General features: G+C 41.9%; 1 long non-coding RNA gene across 2 annotated transcripts; it reads right to left on the reverse strand.

Moving 5' to 3' along the window:
• Positions 1 to 1,939: 1,939 nt before the first annotated feature.
• Positions 1,940 to 25,305, reverse strand: LOC117801096. 2 transcript variants are annotated; one of them, XR_004623494.1, is made up of 4 exons: positions 10,147 to 15,278; positions 8,769 to 8,896; positions 7,744 to 8,013; positions 1,940 to 4,990 (listed from the first exon to the last, which is right to left on the reverse strand). It is a non-coding gene; the product is annotated as an uncharacterized LOC117801096 (long non-coding RNA). The 2 variants fall into 2 exon arrangements; XR_004623495.1 differs by lacking the exons at positions 8,769 to 8,896; positions 10,147 to 15,278 and adding an exon at positions 24,730 to 25,305.

The following is a 25,305-nucleotide window of genomic DNA, read 5'->3' on the forward strand; positions in this document are numbered from 1 at the left end:
CATAACGTTTGAGAGCAAGAATCACGTCATACCATTTTCTCTCTCTTACGGTGTCCAACACAGCATATTGACTAAGTTACCACTGGATGAGGGAAAGAACATATTTGCAAATCCACCCTTTCTGCCAGAACTTTTTATTCTCTTTACTAAAACCAACTAGCCCTATTTCCTTGTAAATTATGCATTTCAAATGTATTCCTTGTATTTTATATTGCCAGCCAACTGATTTACTTCTTTATGCATCATGGATGAATTACCTGCCTTATCTGTTTGGTGGGTTGTAAACTGCTTGGAGGGCAAGGGTCGCCTATAAACCAAACTACATAAACCCACAGGCCTCTGGGGAGGAATACCCGGGGCTAACCCCGTGTGTTCAGTGTCCCGAAGAGCTCACTCACCAGAACATCTTTCTTGAGAACACACAGGCCTGGATAGAACAGAGTTTGGTAGAACAGCAAAAAAGCAACTGCTAGTGGAGACAAAGCAAAAAAGCAAAACCAGCAGGCTATGGAACTGAATTCTGAAGAGGGGAGAAACCAGAGAGCGCGCAGCCGGAACCTGCGTGGAGGAGAGCCCCGACTAGACCCCGCCCCGCCTCCGAGGGGGTGTGGCTGGACCACAGTTCAGAGCTCCGGCATTGGCTCCGCCCCGTTCTGCAAGGGCTGCCAGGTTTTTTCTAGCCCTGTTACCCTATTTGGTTTGTTTCCTATTTGTGTCAGGCTTTTATTGTGTTCCAAGAACCCTGTCTGCCATCACGACATGTAAAATGATGTCAATGAATCATTTTAGGTGGTAAGTCTGTTTTCAGAGTAGAGCAGCCGGAGAGTATTTTCAGACGGATCTGAGCACATCCCTGATGATCAGGGAGGGGGACACGCAGAAACATGGCAACATTCTCTTTTTCTCCTTCTCGTCTCAGTTACATATCTTACTTACATATCCGCCCACACATTAACACACTCTTCAGCTCTCTACAATCAACGTCTCTAGAAGACTGCATGATCTTGCTGACCATTTTAGCTTCATGACTGAACTGTTACAGTAAGGTTATTCTGGGGATGTTTACTAACTCATGGTGGACGACGGAGTCCTAAATGTCAGACCAACCATTCCACCGGCAAGAGTCAAAAAAGTGCAAGTAGTAGTAGGAAAGGCCAGGACAGTTAGTGGCCCCATGGATTGCAGCTTAGCTAGTGATTCTAAATCAACCACTACTGCTCAGATAACAGCCCTAGGACACAGGGGTAATTTTAGGGTGAATATAGTAAGATAAAGTAGATAATCTCCCATTGCTCATTTAGTCTATCTTAAGTTTAAAGTATTTACCATTCACTAGTGTGCACTGAGTGCCTGTGTGTGGGATCCATCACTAACCAGAACAAAAATCCCTTCATCATCTGTCCGTCCTTGTGACAGTTTCGCATCTTCTCTAGATCTTAACTCTTAGAGGTCATTATCTTGCTTGTCTCTATTATTTTCATCTCTGAGCCCCAAATGAGTCTGCTTTCAGCTAAGTCCTCAGAGGAGCAGGGTCTTTGTGTGTCGTTAAATTCGAATTTTAAAAATATGTGTTACATAAACTAATGTTTTTATAATTATATGTTTTTATAATTGTTTTCTCAGTTTACTAGGATGAGCCAATTTTGAAAGGGGCCAGTGTTGTCACAGCTGGGCTAGACTACACTACCAGGAAAGAGAATTTTTCTAGATCTCATTCAGTATCAGAATTAGGAACAACAACTCCCTAAGCCAACCAGGCTGAGGAATATGGGACAGAGAGAGTTCAAACCCTGGGGAGCATGAGCTTGCTTACCATTTGAGATCTGCTCTTAAAGAACCCTAACAAAATGTAAAACTTAGTAAGAAGCCATATAATCCAAGACATATGTACATAATTATTTAGCTTCTAAGTCCTTACCAACTAATTAATTAGCAGTTAGGTAAAGCATGGATTTGGAATCAAAAGACTTACATTCTTCAGGTACCAGCATTTTTTTAAGATTTATTTATTTATTTGAGAGAGAGAACACACTTGAGCGCGGAGGGGAGGGATAGGGAGGGGGAGAAAAATCACGAGCAGATCCCCCCCCCCCAGCATGGAGCCCAAGGTGACCCTGCGCTCAATCCCAGGACCCTGAGATCATGATCTGAGCCCAAATCCAGACCTGGAAACTTAACCAACTGAGCCACCCAGGCACCCGCTTCCTGTACCAGTTTCGTGACTTGGGGAAGATCCTTAACTTTTCTGAGCCTTGGCCTCCCCATCCATAAAGTAGAGATAATAAAACCTGCCTCATCTTCCTCTCCATGTTGTGAAAGTTAAGTGAGCAAGCATGTGAATGCTTTTTATAAACTAGGAAGAAGTGTAAACTTTTAACTATCATTACCAATTAACAATTCAACTTGAAGACTTTCTTAATTAAACTCAATCTTAAATTTAGTAACAATATGAACTTAAAACTCTGCTTTGGGGCAGTTTACATGTTTATTTTAAAATTCAAAGAAATGAAATTCCTACAGGTATAATCCTATGAATAAAAATACTTTTTTTCCCTCTTCCTTTAAATAAAAAAATACAATTTCTTTCCCTTATTGAGGAAAAATTAGAGAAAAAAAAGCCACTGGGGTCAGTTTTTTAATACCCACCTTATGGAGCAGGTATTGTTTGCTCACTTGCTGAGTGCCAGAGCAAAATGAGGGTCAGTACTAGCTGCCCGTCCTTCCCAAGGGCTCCCATGTTTGACTGCTAAGAAAATCTTGTTCTCTCAGATCCTTCACTTTCATTTTCCACCATGGACATAAATGTTGGTTACTTAAGGTCCCAAAGTGCATAAAGCCCTTTTTGCTGAGATAAGCAAAGCTCTGGCACTTTCGGTACCCTTGATCCCTAAATGATTCTACAGTTTTGGCTGCCCGGACAAGCTGACTGATGGTCAGACTTTTATGAGCAGGCACATAACTGAGGGATACCCTTATAATGCAATAATTCTTAAGTCCACATCTGCCAACCTCCGGGGCATAATTAACATTATTTTATTTTTAAAATTGCACCCTGTACAACACAGCCCTCAGGTGCTTCCAGAGAAAATGAGCACATTATAACAAATAAAATATTATAGAACAACAACTAATAGCTTAAGCGAATTAAAAATAAGAACCCATAAAATTGTCTTATTGCCAGGCCACAGGGGAGGAACAAAGTCCTTTAACCACTAAGACTGTTGGACGCTTTAAGACTTTTCCTTCTTTCACGCAAGAGAAGCAGGAGTTGATGGAGGGAAGAAGGACTGGAAGAGGAAAACCACGAGCTTCATTCAGAGCGCATTATTTCCCAGCAGGACCACGAAAGACCCCTGAGTTGTGGTAAAGGGCCGACGATGCCCTGATGCCCATCGATAGGTAGGGTCGTGTTTGGTTTCTTGAGATGCATGGTCCAATTTGAAATAACTAACCGAAGCCTTTGGTGCTTCACTTTTCTGCCAGACTTAGATCTGATGTCATTTTCTTCATGTTCCCAAACAGGCAAAGTTCCATATTATTTTAAAACTTACATAGGCCTTACCTATTCCATACATACAAATCATAACACTATCAATATACAGCTCGGGGTACACACGCACACACACGTACACACATACACTCCCACACCTGCGACTGAACTCACAGGCCCTTTTGCAGTTGACAACAGAGGATGACAGAACGCAGCTACTAGCCAAAATACAAAGCCAGTCCACTAGGCATTTTTAAAATAAGAGTGTACTCTAATTTTTCCTTAAGCCTCCACAAAGTTTTGCATTGCTATCAAAATATTTTTGGAAATTCTGTAATGTTTCTCCTTTTCCCTTGGCTTCTTATTTCTGGCAAGGACTAAACCCCAAAATATCTTTCCTCTGGGACACTGAAATAACTGTCCCAAAGCAGCTGCCAGAGCCACAGCTATTCAGAGATTTGGGACAGATTTCCAAGGAAGGCCACTTGCAATTTTAATTGTTTGAGTCAAAAGCTCCACCTTCTGAGATTCTCAAAGAACAGGTGTGAGAGGCAGGGCGGGGGTGCTGTCTCCTGGATTCTCTCATTTTCGTTCATGACTCGGTCTGCTGTTTCACTTCCCTTTCTTCCCTCCTCTTGTCTGCCGCCCACCCTCCTCTGGGTTTTATTTTAGATGTAAAGAAAAAAATCAACTCATCTCTCCCTCTCCCTGCCACCCCCCACCCCGCCCCAGTGCTCTGAGTTTATCTCTCTCCTCTACTGGCTTCCCTTACTAGAATGGTGCCGTTATTGGGTTCTTCTTACCCAGGGCCACCTCCCTCAAGTTTTAGAACTCCATAGAGGGCGTATCTGGTAGATTAAGGATGAAGAAAGAGGTCTCCACCACCCCGCACAGCTGCCTGACCGGCCCAGACTTGGGGGTTTCCTGCAGACAAATAAGGTTTGGACTTGTTATGTAGCACACAGGGACCTTTACCAGTGTTCTCAACCCTAGTCACATCTCTGAAGAGCCTGGGAATTGCTCCCAAAAATACCTTTGTCAAAAAAAACCCTTTGTCCAGGCCTGTTGAACTGAATCTCTGGCCTGGGCCTGGGCGTTGCAATTTTTTAACAGCTCCCAGATGATTCTATTGTGCAGCAGGATTAAAAACCCACTGATTTAGATTCCGCTTGTGGAAGTTATCCAACCCTGAGCTTACTCCCTTCCTTCCAAATACACCCCAGGAGATTCCTCTGCCTGCTCTCACACCAGAGATTTCTGGGAGCCAGGAAATCGAGTACAGCGGCCTAGGGAATGCAATTTAGTTTTAGAAAAGAAGAGGGCTGAAGAGAGGGTGTTGCCCAGGCATGAAGGAGGCTGGTCCTGCTGGTCCCTCTGGGCCCCCGCTGTGGCAGCACACATCTGGTGTCCATGAGGCCACCTCCTCTCCTGGGGCCTGATCCTCTTAGAACTTGGCAGATGACACACTTGAAGCATCGTGATGCTCTGTTTCTTTCTTGCCTGCGTGGGAGAGGGGAAAACTAAGTCGTGGAGGACACTGGAGACTCAGAAACTATGATGACAACTTAAAAATTAAGTCACATCTGTCCTGAAAGGGTTAGGATGCAGAACGAGTATGATTTTACATGCAGATTGTAGCCGGAGAGACAGACCCACAGCTGCTGCCGTGACACTGTCCGCGCCTGGTCACACAAAGGCCAGGGACTCCGCTGGCCAGGGAGAAAGTGGTTCCTGAAGCCCCAAAGCACCACGGTCCCTTCAGGCTCCCCAGCTGCTCACCACGAAGTTAGGAAAGGATAAGGAGTCCCCCCCTTGAAGCCCAGAGTTCTAAGGAACTCCACGGGGTTCCAACCTCCCACCCCCGTTGCTGAGGCAACTGGCGGGCACCATCCACCTCTTCTAGGCCAGTGACTCTGCTGGGCAAGGGGCCTGCCCTGTGCTTAGCTTTTGCTCAGAGCTTCTTGGCTCTCGGCCTGCCTTCCTCTGGCACACTGAGGCTGCTGTTGCACTCTTGGCTTAGTCTGTACAGAGAAGGTCTCCCTGCCTCCACCCATCTTTCTTCCAATCGCTCTCTCTCCCCAGATGTCTCAGAGTTTATGTGGGAAAGCATGTTCTTACAGCCTATTAAAGAGACTTTCAAAGTCATGCCTTCCCCGGCAGCCTTTGGCATCCACTGTGCCCACTGTACCCAGGCAGTGGGTCAGGTGGACTGAATGAGAGGGGTGCCTATTTTGCATGCTCTGGGGAGAGCTCCAAAATGTTCCTGGGTTTCCCCTGGCATCGTTCTGATTCGTGAGCATCCAGAACCCAGGTCCTTGCCCTCAGAAACAGCCGTGAACAGCACGGGCAGAGACTGAATGCAGATGTGCAATGTGGATGAGTTCCAGCTACCAGGGAGCAAGGCTTTTACATTTTCTGGTCCAGTTAAAGCCCTCCCCCAGTCACACAGCCTCGGTGCTTCCAACATAATGAAGTTCCATTACTTGGAATTTGGGGTGTGTTTCTTCCTCCCTCTCCCCCCTCCCACCCAAAGAAAATTCAAGCAAAAACCAAAAGAGAGTGAATGATCTCTCTTGCAGATTATGAACTGCCAGAGTCCTGGCCCCTGCTGAACGGCACCCCATGACCAAACCAGCAAATGTCCGCCGGTGCTGGTCACCACGGCTCCTTCCCGGAGTCTCGTCATCCAGCCTGACTCCTCTGGGGCTAGGGCGTGGCCCTTCCTAAAGCTTCAGCATAAATTAGCAAACATGTGTGGCTCCCAACTTTAAGAAATGTTTTTTGTTTTTGTTTTTTAATGAAATGAAACCATGTAACCGACTGCATTTTTACTCTAAGCCAATAGTTAGATCCGGACACTGAACGTGATACATCTTTAAAACTCGTCAGAGGGATCACACACCAAGACTGGGGACACGGAATGCCTTCAGGCAGACCCTCCTGCAGGAGGAGCCTGGCAGGGAACACCCTGCTTGGAACTAATGCTCCCTGCTGCAGGGGTTTCTGGCGCCTTGTTTCATTTCTAGAAACCAGAAAAACATGAAAAGGCTCCAGTTCTAAGCATCCCACTCAGGCCGAGCCCCAAGCAAAACTAGGAACCAAGCCAGGAGGGCCAGGCCAGGCTTCCAGCCCCTACCTGCCCCCATGAAAGTCAAGGACCTAGTCAAGGACCCTGTACTCCCCAGCCCAGGGTAGACAGAAGCAGCTCAGGGGCAATCTCTGAGTACAGGACAGAGGAGAAGAAAAGCAGAGAAGTATGTCAGAAAGTCAATATAATAATCATCATGATAATAATAATAATAATAAACATAATGGCCACTAGGACTCTTATCCTAGCTCTCCTACTTAGAGGCTTGGTGACCTTGAGCATTTAACCTTTCTCTTTCTCCACCTGTAACATGATGACAGTAATCTACCCAGAACCTTGTCCCAAGGATTGTCATAAGAACCAGATGAGATCATGTAAAAACAAAATTTTTGAAGACGACAAGGTTGGTTTGTAACCTGTTCAGAATACTCATTTTTTAACACTATTTAACATCAATATGCAAAATCAGATACCACACCTAAATATTATACCAAGTAAATGAAATCTTAGCCATCCATTGACGGTTAAATAGGCATGTTGTATTTCTCTTATACTAAATTACTATTACTGGGAAATATGTAAATAGCCCCACTGCATAAAGCCAGTTACGGCGTTTGCTAAAGTGGGTTTCTACCTCTTGGGGTGGTATAGTTTCAGGGGCCCCCAAGGCGTGCTCTGTACAACTCTGAGGGGGTGGTGCAAGTCTTTAGCCAGACCACATAAAAATTATATCTATTCTCAGCGAACGCCGCTATCTCTATGATTTGTGAGTAGGCTGTTCAATGAGTTCAGAAAAACATTTCCTTCTAGCTCCAGCTGGCAAGATGTCAAGATTGAAAAACACATTTCCTGCTTCTCTTTCTTGCCCCAATTGGGATGGATGACCCTAATTCTCACCACCCCATTTCCTGAAGCCATTAGCAGTGATTGAATCTCTGCCCATCCCAATGAGCCTCACATGGACAATTTTAATGCACAGCAGCACCCGTAATAGAGAGAACTATGTTGTGAAACTTCAAATTTTCTTTTAATTCCATCTTTGACAGACCAAATTGAAGCCATGGGTTATACTTTGTTACGGCCGCTTAACACTAGCTGGAAAACCAGGCATCCTCTGGTTTGTAAAGGTTTCTCTCTCCCATTAGCCTCAGATCAAATAAGATACCTGCATCTCTCTCGATGGCTTTCAGTTCACAGAAGAGTCCGTCATGATGGCGGGAGGTCATATAGAAAGACAGCCAGAAGCCAGTGTTCCTGAGGAATTGGGGATCCAGCAGCAGAGATGAGACAGCCAAGCATCCTCTGACTGTCCACACATTCACACACCCTTATTACGTGCTGCTGAGCGAGGAAGGAGCTTCGTGAGACACACAAAAGCACGGCAAGCAATAGTCACTTGTTCTCAAGTAACCGGGCACCACTTCCCCGCTGAAGCCTGAGAGAAGAGAAAGATAATAAGGGCAACACCACCGCGGACTGCTCCTTCTCTTCACTTGCTCAACAAGCCCACAATGAACTATGATCCGCACTTGATAGACGAGGCTCTAGAAGGCTTAGAAAGGTTGCACACCGGGACGGCTGGGTGGCTCAGTTGGTTAAGCGTCTGCCTTAGGCTGGGGTCATGGTCCCAGAATCCCGGATCGAGCCAGCCTCAGGCTCCCGGCTCGGCGAGGAGTCTACTTCTCCCTCCAACCCTCCCCCTTCTCGTGCTCTCACTCTCTCTCAAATAAATAAATAAAATCTTTAAAAAAAAAAAAGTTGCATCCCTTGTCTAGTATGCCACAGATGCCTGCTGCAGAGCGGAAATTCCAACCCAGAATTATCTGATCCCCAGACTTCCGCTCCTAGCCATTATACTCGGGGGGCTTCGTGGTCTGCAGGAGTCAGTCCAGAGAACTTTGGGATGCTGAGGCTTGAACTGGCTCTTGAGGGCACTGTGTGCGTTGGACTGAGGGAAAAGAGGAGATGGTGTCATCCAAATTGCTGAGTGTGTATCCCCAGGGCCCAAAACACTGCCTAGTATAGCAGAAGCTCAATGTCTATTTAATGAATGAATAGACGAGAAAATGAGAAACGGTACAAACAAAGGCAAGGAGATCAGTATAAGGATAGAGAGCCAAGGTGGGGAAAGGGAAAAGGAGAAAGTGGAAGGGGAAAGAAGAGCAGAGACCAGATGGGAGCAGCGCTCACCGTAGCAGGGCATAGGCGCTGAGATCATCCACGGCCGGCTGGTGAGCTGAGGAAGGCTGCAAATTCTAGCGTGAGGAGCTTGCATTCAGTTCTGTGCATGGTTGTTAAATAAATTCCTAAAGAAGCGCCTGATAAGGTAGAAGCCATCATTGAGAAGGGTTAGTCCAGCTCTGTCGTGTGGGAGGGGCTGAAGGTGGAGGGACCAGAGACTGTGAGACCGTCAGGTGACTGAGGAACTCGCTAGGGAGGACCCGGGGGCTCTGACTGGTGACCTAGAGAGTTGAGCCCAAAAAAAAAAACAAAAACCAAACAAGCAAACAAAAACAAAACAGAACAAAACAAAAAAACAAAAAGAGTTGAGCACCGACTTGTGTCTCATTTGAACACACGAGTTGGGCACTGTTTGCAGCAAGCAGAGGACAGCGGGGATGCGTGCAAGCTCTCGTCATCACAAGCCAGCTAGGAGATGGAGATACTATGACAAAAAGCAGCTCAGCCTCACGACACAAGGAATTACTTTGAAAAATCTTTGGTCACCAGGTCAAAGGAATTGGCTACCGGTCTGAGCAAGTGGTTGCAAGTGCTTTTAATAATCTTCATTGGCCTGAGATTTTCTTTTTTTAAAGCCCTCAAATTGGAGCAGTTCCTTTGCCAAATTTAGATGGATCATCTTGCTAATAAGAGTCGTGAACCATAGGTAGCCATTACTATAAAAACTCCCCCCAGCCAGATGGCAAACGTGTTGAGAACAAGGGCAGAGCTCTCTCCTTTTGGGGGAACCTCACAGTGGGTTCAGCTCGGAGTACGCAGAAATGAGGGCCTCGCAAATATTTACAACACTTGCGTTTTAACAACAAAAGCCATCAGAAAACTTAATTTTCGGAGGTAGAATGTGATAAAATAACACCCCCAAATCCTTTCTGTGTAACAAAGCTCCCCCCTGTGAAAACTCCATCAGTACCGTTCTTATTCCGAGAACTACAATCACAACTGCTCTTTTCTCAGGACGAAAAACAGATACCAAGTTTTTATAGCAGATAATTAATAGCCGACAGCAAGTCTTTGCGTTAATTCAGTGGCCCATGAACGAGTTGTGAAAATTCTCTTCGCCAGAGAAACAATCGGCTATTTTACCACTCACCCAGCAGCCTTTATTTCCCACTTGGTACTATATTTATAGTTTTTATGGAGATAAAAGAGGCTAGGAACTCTGTGTTGGATAAATTTGGTATTTGTCCAACCAATGATAACAATTCACATGTAAGTGCCTATTGTTAAAATCGTAATCTCTGTCCCAAGCTCTAAGCTACTTTGTAATACGGGTATTTTCAAGACTTTCAGATGCCAAATGGCTCCCCAATCTAGAAAATTATCTTACTGTTCAGCCAGTCAGGGGTTTGGTCTTGCACAGAGCCAGTTTCGACAAAGTTCCTGAAACACAACGTGTTCTGAGAAATTAGAAAGTATGCAGCATGTGTTTCTGCTACGTGATTATAACTCAGTTCCAAGGGGCGCTCATGCTGAGTGGTTTTGCTCCAAGATTTACCCTCAACACCACCTCCACACGTCCACCTCTTGCCCGCTTTCCTCTGATGGCTCATAGATCTTCACTATTGACTTTGCACGACACAGTTCAGGCCTTCCCCAATTCCGAGCTGCCAAGACCAGAGTACGTGGCTGAAACACTTGAACACTCATGTGAAAGGAACTCGACTTCTGCTTTTGGGTCATTTAGTAACAGTTGCTCTATTTCCTTTTCTTCTATTAAGCAATTCTACTTGCACAGAAAAAAATATAACCAACAAATGATTCTTTTTTTTTTGTTTACCAAGTACTAAAAAAAGTGATAATGAACTAATCCATGCCGGACATGTACATACCCTACGCTATGCTCAGATGGCAATGTCACATGTGGCTGCGTGATGTAAGCCTTTCAGAGGAGAAATAAGTAAGAACTTAAATGACGAGAAAAATTGTTTTCACTAAGAAGAAAGAAGCATGGTTTAATTGTGATTTGACCTGACAAGAGACACGTCCTGCTTCGAGCAAAAATACTGAGACTCTGGGCAAATTATCAGGTTGATGTTGAATACACCTGTTTATTTTTTCCATCTTTTGCCAGATGCTCAACTCCAAGGCCTGGTCTAGAAACACTAAATATATTCTGTTAAAGCACAGGGAGAAAACGGATGCTTTCTTCCACAGAAAGGCTCAATATATAAATAAACACCATCCCTCACCTACCCGTTCTTAAGGCTGCATTCCTGACTTCCTACCTGCATCAAGCAACCCCGTGTCTCACTATCACCCCACCCATCCTCCTATCTTGTAGATGAATTAACTTTGACAAGATGAAGTGATTTGCTCGAGATCCAATCACCAGAATGAGAACCCAGCTGTTCTTTTGCCCAAGGTTATACAAGTAATGAAAGAAAGGTGATATCATTCATTCCCTGATTTCCAGCTTCCAGCTACACCCAACTTCCCCGCCCTCTAATGTCTGCCTCAACACACCTAACCTGGGCCTTGCACAAAATGGGAATGTCTTACTGCTGTACCATGCATTTGAATCCAGCTTCTTCTATGCCATTTGGTTGAGTGCTGCCTGTCTTAGATGCAGGGCTGATAAACAAAATATTTAATAACTGGTATGGCCTAGGCACTGACCAATCAGAAGGAATACTGGCTTAGCGCTGGGTCAAGGACTGAATACTCCAGAGCACTGCTCCTGGGCTTCCGGGCATGCTCCCTGGGAGCCCTCTCATTTCTCATTGCTTCCCAGGCACCCCTTCCCCCACTTCTGACCCTACTAGGCAGGCATTGGCCAAATGGCCTAAGGGATTACATGCCCTTGCCGGGCTCTGATGGGCCAGGGAAGAACTGGCGATTGAATGCTGCCCTTGGAATCGCTGCCTGGGAACAGGATGCATTCTCCAGCCTGCTTGGAGGCAGCCCAGCACTGAGTCTGGCTCTAGTCCAGTCTGGTTCCAAAGCCAGGAGGGATATGTGACAATGGGCGGTGAGTGCTCCCCAGTTGCTCAGTTGAGGCTGGAGGTGGGAAAAGGGAGGGTTTGTTAAAGGCAGATCTAAAAGTAGGGGGAGAACACAAGGTGAAGTCATTTGAGAAGAATGATGGATTCTCAGAGTCTCTGTAGACTACATTGGAAGAGATTTTTTTTAAAGTTGCTTTTACCATCTCCTATAGAAATATAAGGGTCCCTCGTAAGTTTAGTTCAATGATAGAAACTAGCCCCATGCTAACTGGAAAGAGCATGCATGGGCTTTGGCGTTCCACCAATCTGGTCCAAGCTCCTTCCTTGTCAGGAAGAGAGCACACTTCCTATTTACCTTGAAATGATGCATTGGCAGGGAGGGTTCACGGATTCAAGAGGAGTCTAGGAAAAAGGAAGTTAGTGAATAATAATTTGTCAGTGCTTCTCTACCATAATCGAAGAAAGATGGAACTCGGTTCTCCATGACTGGTAGTCTTAAACGGAAGTATTTGTAGAATAAGTGCAGATAGGATAACTAGCTCCCCTTGTCTGAGGGCTGTGTTCCCTGAGAACAGCCAACTCCCTCTGCCCTTATTCTACACCAACAATCTGCCTTCAGATCTACAATCCGGTTTCCTGAGTAGACTTGCTTTAGAGCATCCTGTATACATAACCGGCCCCAGTGTTCAAAGCCTTTCTCCTATTGCATTGTTTTTCATATTGGAGTCTTTAATCAAATTCTCAGAGGTCCATGAATTCCTTAGGAAAATCTTTAAGTGTTGTGTTTTCATTTGAAAGATACATAAAACTTTAACACAAGCATCACCTGGATCACCACCTTTTTACAGAGTAAAGCCAGGTAATATCAATGCCCAGACCGGTTTTACCTTTATGACTGTTGCAGTCAGGCGATCATCTGTTGCAGTCAGGCGATCATCTTATAATGTAAGTATGAAAGCAATATTTCCCAAACAGGGATATAGGCAAGGGTCCACAAGTTCAAGTGTGAGAAACATTTCCCATTATAAATAACATGACAAGCTGATTTATACATCAGTCGCTTGTAAATTTGACTATGATGAATTAATCCCTCTCAGCTTAATCACCCTGAGTGAAGGGGCCCAGTCATTATTGCAACTGTAAAGCTAAGGATTAGATCTGCGCTATCTGTCCCAATATACTGCCCGTCAGTGAAGCAACCAGCCAGGTGGCCTCCTCCTGAAAAGCTCTACTCTCTTCTCTGTGACATATAGATTGTGACTGGCTAATCAGACAAACTAATCTTAGATTTGAAATAGAAGACTTTTTGATCTTGGGTAAGTCACCTAATCTCTGCTCTCCATTTGGTAACATGCAGGCACAGCGACTACTATGAGGAACAGGGCTGTTCGGCTAATCACTTCAGACCTTCTGCCAGGTCGGCTCGTCTGGCCTTGCCCCTGAGGCAGTACCCTTGTCTTAAGATGACAATGGGCCAAGGGACCAATGAGACGGGAGAGGCATAAGAAAGAACATTTGGAGAAAGTTAGCCCTGAGGTCTGGAGGCTGGTTCTGATAGGACTGTGAGAAGTTTCTTTAGGTGAATGGTGCCTCTGAAAGACATGTCCCAATAGGCAGCAGAGTAGTGCTTGGGATGCAAATAACAAAGTAACAAAGGGGACTCATTGGCTCTTGTAACTGGAAGTGCAAAGGTGGATTCGGCTTCAGGTGTGGACTCCAGGGCTCAGCACCGCCCTCAGGACAATTTCTTCCTGCCACTCTGCCCTGCCAATGCGGCATGGGCTCCACCCTCAGGCTGGCTGTCCTCATGAACACAGGATGGCTGCCAGCAACACGCGGACCATGTGCTTCCTTATTTGGGGATGCTTCTGCTCAGCATCCCAAGCAAAAATTCCAAGATTCACCCTGAGTAGAGTCCTCTTTAATGTCTCTCTTCTCCAACATTCACATCCAATCAGTCAGAAAATGATTGGTTCTGCCTTCACAATATACACAACATCCAACCACCTCTCCCCAGATCCGGCGCTACCACCCTGTTCCCAGCCATCCACATCTCACCTGGATTACCGGAGTCATCTCCTAACTGGTCTCCCTGCTTCTGCGACCATTCCCCCTACAGCAGCCTGGGTGATACTTTAAAAATGTAAGTCAGATCATGTCACCGCTCAGACTCTTCCAGTGGCTCCCATCTCACTTGAGTATAAGCCAATGACCTTGCAATGCCCTGTAAGTGCATGACCTGGCTCCCCGTACCTTTTCAGACCTCAGCCCCTGTCACACCGCTCCCTCTCTCATGCCAGGCATGCTCAGCTTCTGATCAGGGACGTTAGACTGGCTGTCCTCTTTGCCTGGGACACTCGACTTCTAGAGAGCCACATGGCTCACTTTCAAGTCACTCTGCCAATGAGGCCTACCCAGGATGGCCCACTGCAAACCGCAATGCCTACAAGACCCTCTGCACTCACACGCTCCCTCCCCTGCTTATTTTCTTCTACAGGACTGCCCGCCTAGTATACTGATTGATTTATCAGCTCTTTCCTCCCAGTTAGAAGGTAAGGCATTTATGTCTATGCAGTGCTCAAAAAACTTTGTTGAATGAGTGAATGAATGAGGCTGGCTCTGACACCCCATCTACTTCCGAACTCTTAGGGTTGGAATGCCTAAATACATAAAGTTAAGACTTTATCCAAAGTTGGACTATGCTGGGTGTCTCCAAAGCTTGGCATTTTGATTATGCTCTAAGAAAGAAACTGATATGAATCAACAGACAATCGATGAGGTGAACAGCACCTGTGGTGCTTATTAAAAATGATGGTTCTTGGATTCAACCACAAACTTACAAATCAAAATTTCAAAGGGCAGGGATCATAAATCTCCTTCTTCAGTAGTCTGGGTCATGTGTATAAAGACTTGGCGGGAGGAACACAGGTGTACTATGAGACATAACAAGTGTGATGAAGAGAACTGAGGTATAATAAACGGTATTAACCCATGAGAAGAAAGAGTATAAATGGAGCAGAGAAGATGTTCTTGGATTTAGGAAAAGGAAACCCAAAGGTTTCTTGGGGAGCAGTTTTCTAGCACTGCCAAAGGAACAAAGACTGGATCTAGGGATTACAGATAATCTGGTCACAGACAGGACTACGAGGCAATTCATCAGGCTCCACGACATGATCAGTCTGCGAAGCCATCTGTATCAGTTTCTTAGGGCTGCCGCAATAGAGTTCAAACCAACTAGATGGTTTGAACACTTTATTGTCCCACAGTTCTGGAGACTAGACCTCTGAAATCAAGTGTTAGCAAAATTGGTTCCTTCTGAGTAAGGGCAGTGAGGAAGAATTCCTTCCAGGCCTATCTCCCAGCTTTTGGTGGTTTACTGGTCATCTTTGGTAACCTATTGTCTTGGTTTATAGAAGCATCACCAAATCCCTGAATCTCTGCCTTCATCTTCTTATCATTTCCTCCCTCTATATGTGTCTGTGCCCAAATTTCACTTTTTAAAAAAATTTTTTTTCATTCATTTATTTGAGATAGAGAGAGAACATGCAAGTGAACGGGGCAGGGAGGGGCAGAGGGAGAGAGAGAGAAGCAGACTCCAGGCTGCACGCGAAGCCCGACCCGGGGCTCAATCCCAGGACCCTGAGATCATGACCTGAGCCAAAGAGTCAGCTGCTCAACTGACTGCACTACCCAGGTGCCCCTTCACTTTTTTTTAATTATATAGATGATGTTACAGAAGCATATGCACTGATGTATACAGCTGTTTACATTCTATCGTTAAGGAACAAATGCAGGCTTTGTATTTGTACGTATATACGTCTCTATGTATAATTATACATTTAAAATATTTCCTCTTGGGGACACCTGGGTGGCTTAGTCAGTTCAGCGTCTCCCTTTGGCTCAGGTCACGATCCCAGGGTCCTGAGATCAAGTCCTCCTTTGGGCTCCTTGCTCAGCAGGGAGCTGCTTCTCCCACTCCCCCTCCCCCTGCTTGTGCTCCCTCCCTCTCTCTCTCTCTCTCTTTTGCTCTCTGACAAATAAACAAAAACTTTTCTAAAATTTTCCTTTTGAATATTTACACACACAGGCAAAAATCTGGAAAAATACTTTTTTTTTTCATTTGAGAGAGAGAGAAAAGATAGAGGAGGGGCAGAGAGAGAGGAGAGAGAGTCTTAAGCAGGCTCTGCATTGAGCACAGAGTCCAACACAGGACTTGATCTCACAACCCTGAGATCATGACCTGAGCAGAAACCAAAAGTCAGTCGCTTAATGGACTGTGCCACCCAGGCACTCCATGGAAGAATACTTCTAGGTTGAAACTGTTATGATCTTGGGGAGTTGGGGTTCTGGTTAGGTTATTTCCTTTTGTTTGCTTAAATCTTTATTTCTTGACTTTATTTCTTGATGCAATATTCAAAAAACAATGTTATTTTTGTCACTTAAATATAATTAGATTAACATTTTGTTAAATTTCATGCCAGTTTATAAGACTAGAATTTGCTTTTGACATTTTAATAATCATATTTAATTAACCTCTGCATCTGAAGGAGAATTTTTATTTAAGTGTTATTTTTTTGTTCAACAATAGAATTATCATTGTTTTTATTCAATTTATTTAAACTAAAAAAGAAAAAATGTTCACCCATTTCTCTTACTCCCACCACCCCCTGCCTCTGTCAACCACCAATCTGTTCTCTGTATCTATGAGCTTAATTATATTTTTTTGGTCTAGATTCCACATATAAGAGAGATCATACAGTATTTGTCTTTCCATGTCTTATTTCACTTAGCACAGTACTCTCCACTTCCACCCATGTTATCACAAATGGCAAGACTTCAGTCTTTTTTATGGCTAAGTAATATTCTGTGCATGTGGGGAGGGTATACCCCAATTTTTTTTATCCATTTATCTATGAATGGACACTTAGGCTGTTTCCACATCTCGCCTATTGTAAATAATGCAGCAACGAACATGGGGGTGCATGTATCTTTTTGAATTAATGTTTTCATTTGCTTCAAATAAATACCTAAAAGTGGAATTGCCAGATTATGTAGTAGCTCTATTTTTAATTTTTTGAGGATCCCCCATACTGTTTTCCAGAGCAGCTGCACCAATTTACATTCCCATCAACGGTGCATAAGGGTTTCCTTTTCCCCACATCCTCACCAACATTTGTTATTTCTTCTTTTTGATAAGTCATTCTAACAGGTGTGAGGTGATATCTCATTGTGGTTTTCATTTGCATCTCCCTGATGATGAGTGATGTTGAGCACCTTTCAGTGAGCCTACTGGTCATCGGTGTGTCTTCTTTGGAAAAATGTCTAGATTCTCTGCCCATTTTTTAATTGGATTCTTTGGGCTTTTGCTATTGTGTTGCTTGAGTTCTTTATATATTTTGGATATTAGGCCCTCATTAGAGATATGATTTGCAAATATTTTGTCCCATTCAGGAGGCTGAACTTTCATTTTGTTGACTGTTTCCTTTACTGTGCAGAAGCTTTTCAGTTTGATGTAGTCCCACTTAATTATTTTGCTTTTGTTATTTTTGCTTTGGGTGTCAGATTCAAAAAATCATCACTAGGGGGGCCTGAGTGGCTCAGTCAGTTAAGTGTCCGACTCTTGATTTTAGCTCAGGTCATGATCTCAGGGTCATGAGATTGGGCCCTGTAATGGGCTCTGCATTGAGTGTGGAGCCTGCTTAAGATTCTCTCTCTCCCTCTGCCCTCCCCCCCACCCCTCTGCACGGACACACTCTCTCTCTCTTAAAAAAAAAAAAAATCATCACCAAGACCTATGTCAAGGATCTTACCATCTATGTTTTTTTCCAGCAGTTTTATGGTTTCAGGTCTTACATTCAAGTATTTTGAATAATATCCATTTTGATTTAATTTTTGTGCATGTTATAAGATAGTGGTCTAGTTTCATTCTTTTGCATGTGGCTGTCCAATTTTCCTAAGATCATTTACTAAAGCGACTGTCCTTTCCCCATAATATATTCTTGGCTCCTTTTATAATCGATCGTATATGCGTGGGTTTATTTTTGAGCTCTCTATACTGTTCTGTTGAACTATGTGTCTGTTTTTAATGCCAATACCATATTGTTTTAAATTACTATAGCTTTGTAATAGCTTGAAATCAGGGAGTGTGATGCCTCCAGCTTTGTTCTTCTTTCAAAAGATTGCTTTAGCATTCAGGGTTTTTTATTGTTCCATACAAATTTTAGGATTTTTCTATTTTTTTAGGATTGTTCTAGTTCTGTGAAAAATGCCATTGGAATTTTGGTAGAGATTTCACGGAAACTGTAGATTGCTTTGAGTAGTATATACATTTTAACAATATTGATTCTTCCAATCCATGAGCATGGAACATTTTCCCATTTATTTGTGTCTTCAATTTTTTTCATTAATGTCTTGTAGTTTTTAATATACAAGCTTTCACCTCCTTGGTTTAATTCTTTCCAGGGTACTTTATTCTTTTTGATGCAATTGTAAATGAAATTGTTTTCTTAATTCTCTTTCTGATAGCTCAACATTAGTAAATAAAAATGCAACATATTTTTTAGTGTAAATTTTGTATCCTATAATTTTACTGAATTTGTTGATTCTAACAGCTTTTTGATGTAGTTTTTAGGGTTTTCCTGTATATATTTTCATGTCATCTGCAAATAGTGAATTTTACTTCTTTCTTTCCAGTTTGGATGACTTTTATTTCTTTTTTCTTACCTAGTTGCTCTGGCTACAACTTTCAGTACTATGTTGAATTAAAGTGCAAGAGTGGGCATCCATGTCTTATTCCTGATCTTAGAGGAAAAGCCTTCAATTTTTCACCATTAAGTATGATGTTAGCTGTGTACTTATCATATATGGACTTTATTATGTTGATGTACATTCCCTCTATACCCACTTGGTTGAGAGTTTTTATCATAAATGGATATTGAATTTTGCCAAATGCCTTTTCTGTATCTGTTGAGTTAATTATATGATTTTTATACTACATTTTGTTAATGTGGTGTATCACACTGACTGATTTGCAGACATTGAACCATCCTTGCATTGATCCATGTTATATGAGCCTTTTAATGTATTGTTGAATTTGGTTTATTAGTATTTTATTGAGGATTCTTGCATCTATGTTCAGCAGGGATATTGGCCAGTAATTCTCTTTTCCTGTGGGATATTTGCCTGGTTTTGTTATCAGGGTAATGCTGACCTTGTAAAATTTGTTTATAGGAGTTCCCTGCTCTCCTATTTTTTGAAGAGTTTGAAAAGGATTCATATTAATTCTTCCTTGAATGTTTGGTAGAATTCACCAGTGAAGTCATCTGGTCCTGGACTTTGTTTGTTGGGAGCTTTTGATTATTTATTCAATCTCCTTACTAGTAGTAAGGAGCAGTAGTAGTAAGTAGTAATAATCAGTCTATTCAGATTTTCTATTTCACCATGATTCAGTCTTGGTAGGTTGTATGTTTCTAGGAATTTATCCATTTATTCTAGCTTGTCCAATTTGTTAGTGTAAATTGTTCATAGTAGTCTCTTATGATCTCTGTATTTCTGTGTTATCAGCTGTAACATCTCCTCTTTCATTTCTGATTTTATTTGGGTCCTCTTTTTCTGTTGGTGAATCTAGCTAAATGCTTTCAATTTTGTTATCTTTTCAAAGAACCAGCTCTTAGTTTCATTCATCTTTTCTATTATCTTTTTAGTCTCTATTTCATTTATTTCTGCTCTAATCTTTGTTTTTCCTCCCTTCTACTACATTTGGGCTTCATTTATTCTTCATCTAGTTTCTTGAGGTATAAAGTTAGGTTTTTATTTGAGAATTTTCTTGTTTTTATTTTTTTTAAAGATATTATTTATTCATTTGAGAGAGAGACAGAGAGACAGAGAGGATGAGCAGGGGGAGGGGCAGAGGAGAGGGAGAGGGAAAGCAGACTCCCCACTGAGCTGGGAGCCCAACGTGGGGCTTGATCCCAGGACCCCAAGATCATGACCTGAATTGAAGTCAGACGCTTTACCAGTTGAGCCACCCAGGTGCCTCTCTTGTTTCTTAAGGTAGGAATTTATCACTATAAACTTCCCTCTTAGAACTACTTTTGCTCTCAACTATAGAGAACAAACTGATGGTTATTTAAGGGGAGGTGGGCAGGGGGGGATGGGTTAAATGGGTGATGGTTATTAAGGAGGACACTTGTGATGAGCATCAGGTGTTGTGTTAGTGATGAATCACTACATTCTATATTTGAAATAATAGTACACTGTATGCTAACTAACTGTAATTTAAATAAAAATTTGGAAAATGGGGTGCCTGGGTGGCTCAGTAGGTTAAGTAGCTGATTCTTGATTTTGGCTCAGGTCAAAGATGACTCTTGATTTTGGCTCTGCTTAAGATTCTCTCTCTCCCTCTCCCTCTCTTCCCGATGTGCTTGCATGCTCTCTCTCTCTTTCTCTCAAAACAAACAACAAAAAAACTTGGAAAGAAAAGAAAAAAGAACCACTTTTGCTGCATCCCATAAATTTCAGTATGTTACATTTCCATTTTCATTTGTTTTAAAGTATTTTTTTATCTTTTTATTTGTTTGTTGAACCATTGGTTATACAATAGCATGTTGTTTAATCTCCACATGTTTGTGAATTTTCCAGTTTTCTTCATGTAATTAATTTCTAGTTTCATACCACTGTGGTCAGAAAAGATGCTTGATATGATTAATTCCTCTTAAATGTATTAATACTTGTTTTGTGGCATATAATCTATCTTGGAAAATGTTCCATGTATACTTGAGAAGCATGTATATTCTGTTGCTTTTGGATGGAATACTCTGAATATATCTATTAAGTACATCTGGCCTAACACATCCTTTAAGCCCAATGTTTCCATTTTGATTTTCTGTCTGGATGATCTACCCATTATTGTAAGCTGGGTATTAATGTCCTCTACTAGTATTGCTATTTTTCCTTTAGGTCTGTTAACATTGATTTATACATTTAGGTGCTTCTATATTGGGTATATATTTATAAATGTTGTATCTTCTTTTTGGATTACCCCTTTAGCATTATGTAACACCCTTCCTTGTCTCTTAGTCTTTTGTTTTATTTATTTTTTTTTAAGATTTTATTTATTTACTCATTTGACAGAGATAGAGACAGCCAGCGAGAGAGGGAACACAAGCAGGGGGAGTGGGAGAGGAAGAAGCAGGCTCATAGCGGAGAAGCCTGATGTGGGGCTTGATCCCATAACACCGGGATCACACCCTGAGCCGAAGGCAGACACTTAACCGCTGTGCCACCCAGGCGCCCCTAGTCTTTTGTTTTAAAATCTGTTTTGTCTGATAGAACTATAGCTATTCCAACTTTCTTTTGGTTTCCATTTGTATGGAATATCTTCTTCCATCCCTTCACGTTCAGTCTGTGTGCGTCCTTACATCTAAACTGAGTCTCTTGCAGGTAGCATGTTTTTTTAATCCATCCAGCCACTCTGCCTTTTGATTGGAGAATTTAGTCCATTTATATTTAAAGTAATTATTAATAGGTATGTGTTTATTGCCATTTTGTTCATTGTTTTCTGGCTGTTTTTATAGTTCCTCTCTATTTCTTTCTTCTGTCCCTCTCTTCCTTGGTGGTGTGATGACTTTCTTTAGTGGTATACTTACATTCCTTTCTGTTTATCTTTTGTGTATTTACTATAGTTTTTGGTTTGTGATTATATTAGGTTCTTCTGTGACAACTTATATCTATAACAGTTTTTTTAAAGTTGATAACAATTTAATTTGATCCCACCCCTTTTTATAAGGGACCCTTTTATATAATCCCAGTCATATTTGGATTAGGCACCACTCTACTCTTAATCTTAACTAATTTCATCTGCAGTGACTATTTCCCAGTAAAGTCACATTCCAAGGTACTGGGGTTAGGGCTTCAACACAGGAATTTGTTGCAGACACAATTCAACCCATAACACATCCATTTCTCTCTTGTGATTTTAAGATCACTAAACAACCTTCTGGTCACTAGGATGGTTCCCCAAGGTACCCAGGAATTAGCAGTGAGGGTCCAGGAGAACATACACGAGTCTTTTGGTCACTAGAGATGAATGTCTCCATGGTGAACTGGCATTCAGTTCTTTCAAGAGTCTTCAGTGAGCATGAATCAGTCCTTGGGAGCCTGGTTACTCTGGTTGTACTGACAATGTGAGTTTTGGGGACTACATAATACCGACAACCTCTCATTGGGCCCTGTTTGCAGAACTGGTTGACTTCTCTCTCTGACATTAATCTATCCTCTCTATAACTGCAATCACTCTATAACTCTATCCATCCTTGAAGATTCAAACAAACAGCTAGTAATGCTAGGAGATGTGCCTAGTGCACATCCTTCTCCAGTCCTGTTTCTCAGCAATCTCCACACCCAACCTATTTCCAAGGTTCTAGGCCTGACATCCTCAGAAATGAAGGCTGTCATACTGTGTGCCCTCATTAAAAAGGGAATAGAAGTACCTAACTCCACAGATGGAAAATCCCGGATATTTTGCCACAGACAGTCCATTCTTTCACCGGCCCCATCTTCCCTGAACAACAGGTATTTTGTAAAGGAGTAAAATTCTGAAAGTTAGTAGTGCAGACCAACATAGATAGAGCTATCAACCCAGGAAAATACCCAACTGCCTTTACTACACTCTCTGGCAGAGTAGCCCCCAATACCTTTTGTAACGTGAAGCCTCCACTGAGAAAAAAAGAAGGTCTTGATTTCAACTTAAACAAATATTCGTTTACATATCCTTTTCTGGTTCCATCAAATATCTTTCAAGTCCTTTGCCCATGAAGAACCCAAGGCTAAGACNAGAAGGTCTTGATTTCAACTTAAACAAATATTCATTTACATATCCTTTTCTGGTTCCATCAAATATCTTTCAAGTCCTTTGCCCATGAAGAACCCAAGGCTAAGACTTAAGTGGAGGTTCTTAGGGGCCCCAGACATTATCATAAACTAGGAAAACTTTTTTCTTATATTGGCTTAGACATTTTACCAATCAATCTCCTTGTTCTGTCCATGACAGGATATCACCAAATGGCCTTAAAATGGCTGTTATATTGGTTAAATATATTATGTGAACTCTGTCGGCCATTAGCACTAACTCTAAGTTTAAGAGTTTTAGATCCACTCTACCTTTCTTTAAACCTCAAAAGAGAGCAGCCAAAATTTGAGTGCAATAAGATTTACAAACCCTAGTGGTTCACCCAGAAATTTAATACAACAAAATTTTAATAGAGTAGAAGGTTCTTATTGGAACACTATTTAACCAACTTGCTGGACTAACCTTCACTCTCTAATTATCTCTAACCCCCACTGATGCCAGGTGCACTGAATACTAGGAGGCTACTCTTTAACACAGTATTTTTCAAAGTGTAAGTCTTCATATCAATTTATTGGGTTGACATAAATTCACTAGATCATGGACTGGCATTTTTAAAATTAAACAGTATAGGATGGTTATGCTGCATGCTTAAAAATCAGTTATTTATTCTAAAATGTGTTTATATCTATTACATAAAAAATGAAATATGAGTGCAAAAAAAGAAAACTCAAAACAAATACATTTTAAAACCAGACATGAGAAATAATATAAAAGCGAAGCTGAATGCTTTGAAAAGACAGAGGTCACTAAAAAATAAATAATAAAATAAGTAAGTCATAAAAACTGATGTCAAATTAGTTGCAAGCGAGAAAACTGTAAAAGATGAAGAAAGAGATTATAAAGGAAAAGAACTCCACAGTAGTATTGTTTTACAAGTACCTTTGAGCTCTCTCTACCACTATAGAAAAGCAAAGATTGGAAATCCTAAACCCAAAGTATCAAGAGTGGGGCTTACACAAGAAAAACAAGGAGAATTTCCAATCAGCAGACCCACACAGTGAGTCCAACACCTAAAAATTGGGGAATGAACATACAATTATGTTTTAAGTAAAAATAAAAAGTTTAAGGCTTAAGTTGTCTTGTAAGTCTAAATCATACATGTTAAAAGGACTCACATATTTTTAAATTTTAGCCAGTCCTTAGAATATGATGAAATACAATCTGAATGTCATAAACTCACCTTACCTATCAACAAAGGAAGGAATCACAAGGTATACCTTTAATGTATCAAAGAATATAATCAGATGGCTAGAGTATAAGACAACATGATCAGAGTACAGAAAAAAACAGTCTCACATCAGAAAGGACTAACCATTTATAAGCTAAAGATTTGAAATCAGCCCAGATAACTAGTTTTCTATGATGCTTTTCTGCCTCCTCCTTCTTGCTGTCCTCTTGCCCCATGAAAACTGGCTACTCCTGCATGTCCCACTGGCTGCTGTGTTTGTCTACTCAGGGACCTACCAACACCTCTGAGATAATTCTCTATACATCATTGTTTATATATGCATGGCCATCATCTAGACACCAAGCTTCTGAAAGATAAAGGACCAGGTCTTGTCTTGTATTCCCAGCAACAGCCTGAGGCCTGGCACTTGGTAGGTATTTAGTAAATTTTTTTAAAAGATTTTATTTGTTTATTTATTTGAGAGAAAGAGAGGGCGAGCCCAGAGGGAGAGTGAGAAGGAGAAGCTGACTTCCTGCTGAGCAGGGAGCCCACTGTGGGGCTCAATCCCAGGACCCTGAGATCATGACCTGAGCCGAAGGCAGACGCTTAATGGACTGAGCCACCCAAGCACCCCAGTATTTAGTAATTTTTGTTGAATGAATGACTATGCACACATAAGTCAAGGTATTGTCCTAATTTTCAATAGAAACAGAAGGTAACTCAGTTTGAAGTAAATTGTAAATTTGGCAATTAAAAAGAAGGGGGTTATAGTAATACAAGCAGGAGGGCACTGGTGCATTTTTAAGCTCAAAAAGAGAATCACTGGAAAGATCAAAGTTCACTAGACTTTTACAGCTTGGTTGAAATAACCATTAAAACCATTCTACTCACTTTGCCTGGCCTCTGTTTTTAATATGAACCCTTCTATGATTTTGGTTCCCTGTTTGGGATCTTGATGCTTCAAAGGAAGTCCCCCTAAATAGGCAAGACAGGATTCTGGTCACTGAAAAGGAAACGAAGAGACAACTTATGTCTCTAGAGTAGAGACAACTGGTAAGTTGATTTTCTAGCATGAATCAGAAAAGACTGGCTGGTCTGCGAAAACAATGGAGGAAACTGTTGCTTTATTCTTAGGTTTGTTCCCCCATCTCTAAATACCCAAAATATGGTCATTCTTATTAGCTAAATTATGTAAACAATTCAAGTACTTTTCCTGAATAACAATGTAATACATACTGACTGGGGAAAAGTTGCAAAGGACTTAAACGTATAAAGCAAGAGAAGAAAAAAAACACACTCATAATCCTCCTACATCAGGACATCTACTCATTTGGCACATTCACTTCCAATTGTCTTTTTTTTCTTTATATAGATGAGATTACGATTTGTGATACCTTTTTATGGTCTTAAACTAACAAGATAAGTTTCTCATATTAAGTTTTCTTCTACTTACCCTGCCCCTTGAAG

Source organism: Ailuropoda melanoleuca, chromosome 2 (genome assembly GCF_002007445.2).
Source record: "Ailuropoda melanoleuca isolate Jingjing chromosome 2, ASM200744v2, whole genome shotgun sequence".
In the NCBI taxonomy this organism is placed as follows: domain Eukaryota; kingdom Metazoa; phylum Chordata; class Mammalia; order Carnivora; family Ursidae; genus Ailuropoda; species Ailuropoda melanoleuca.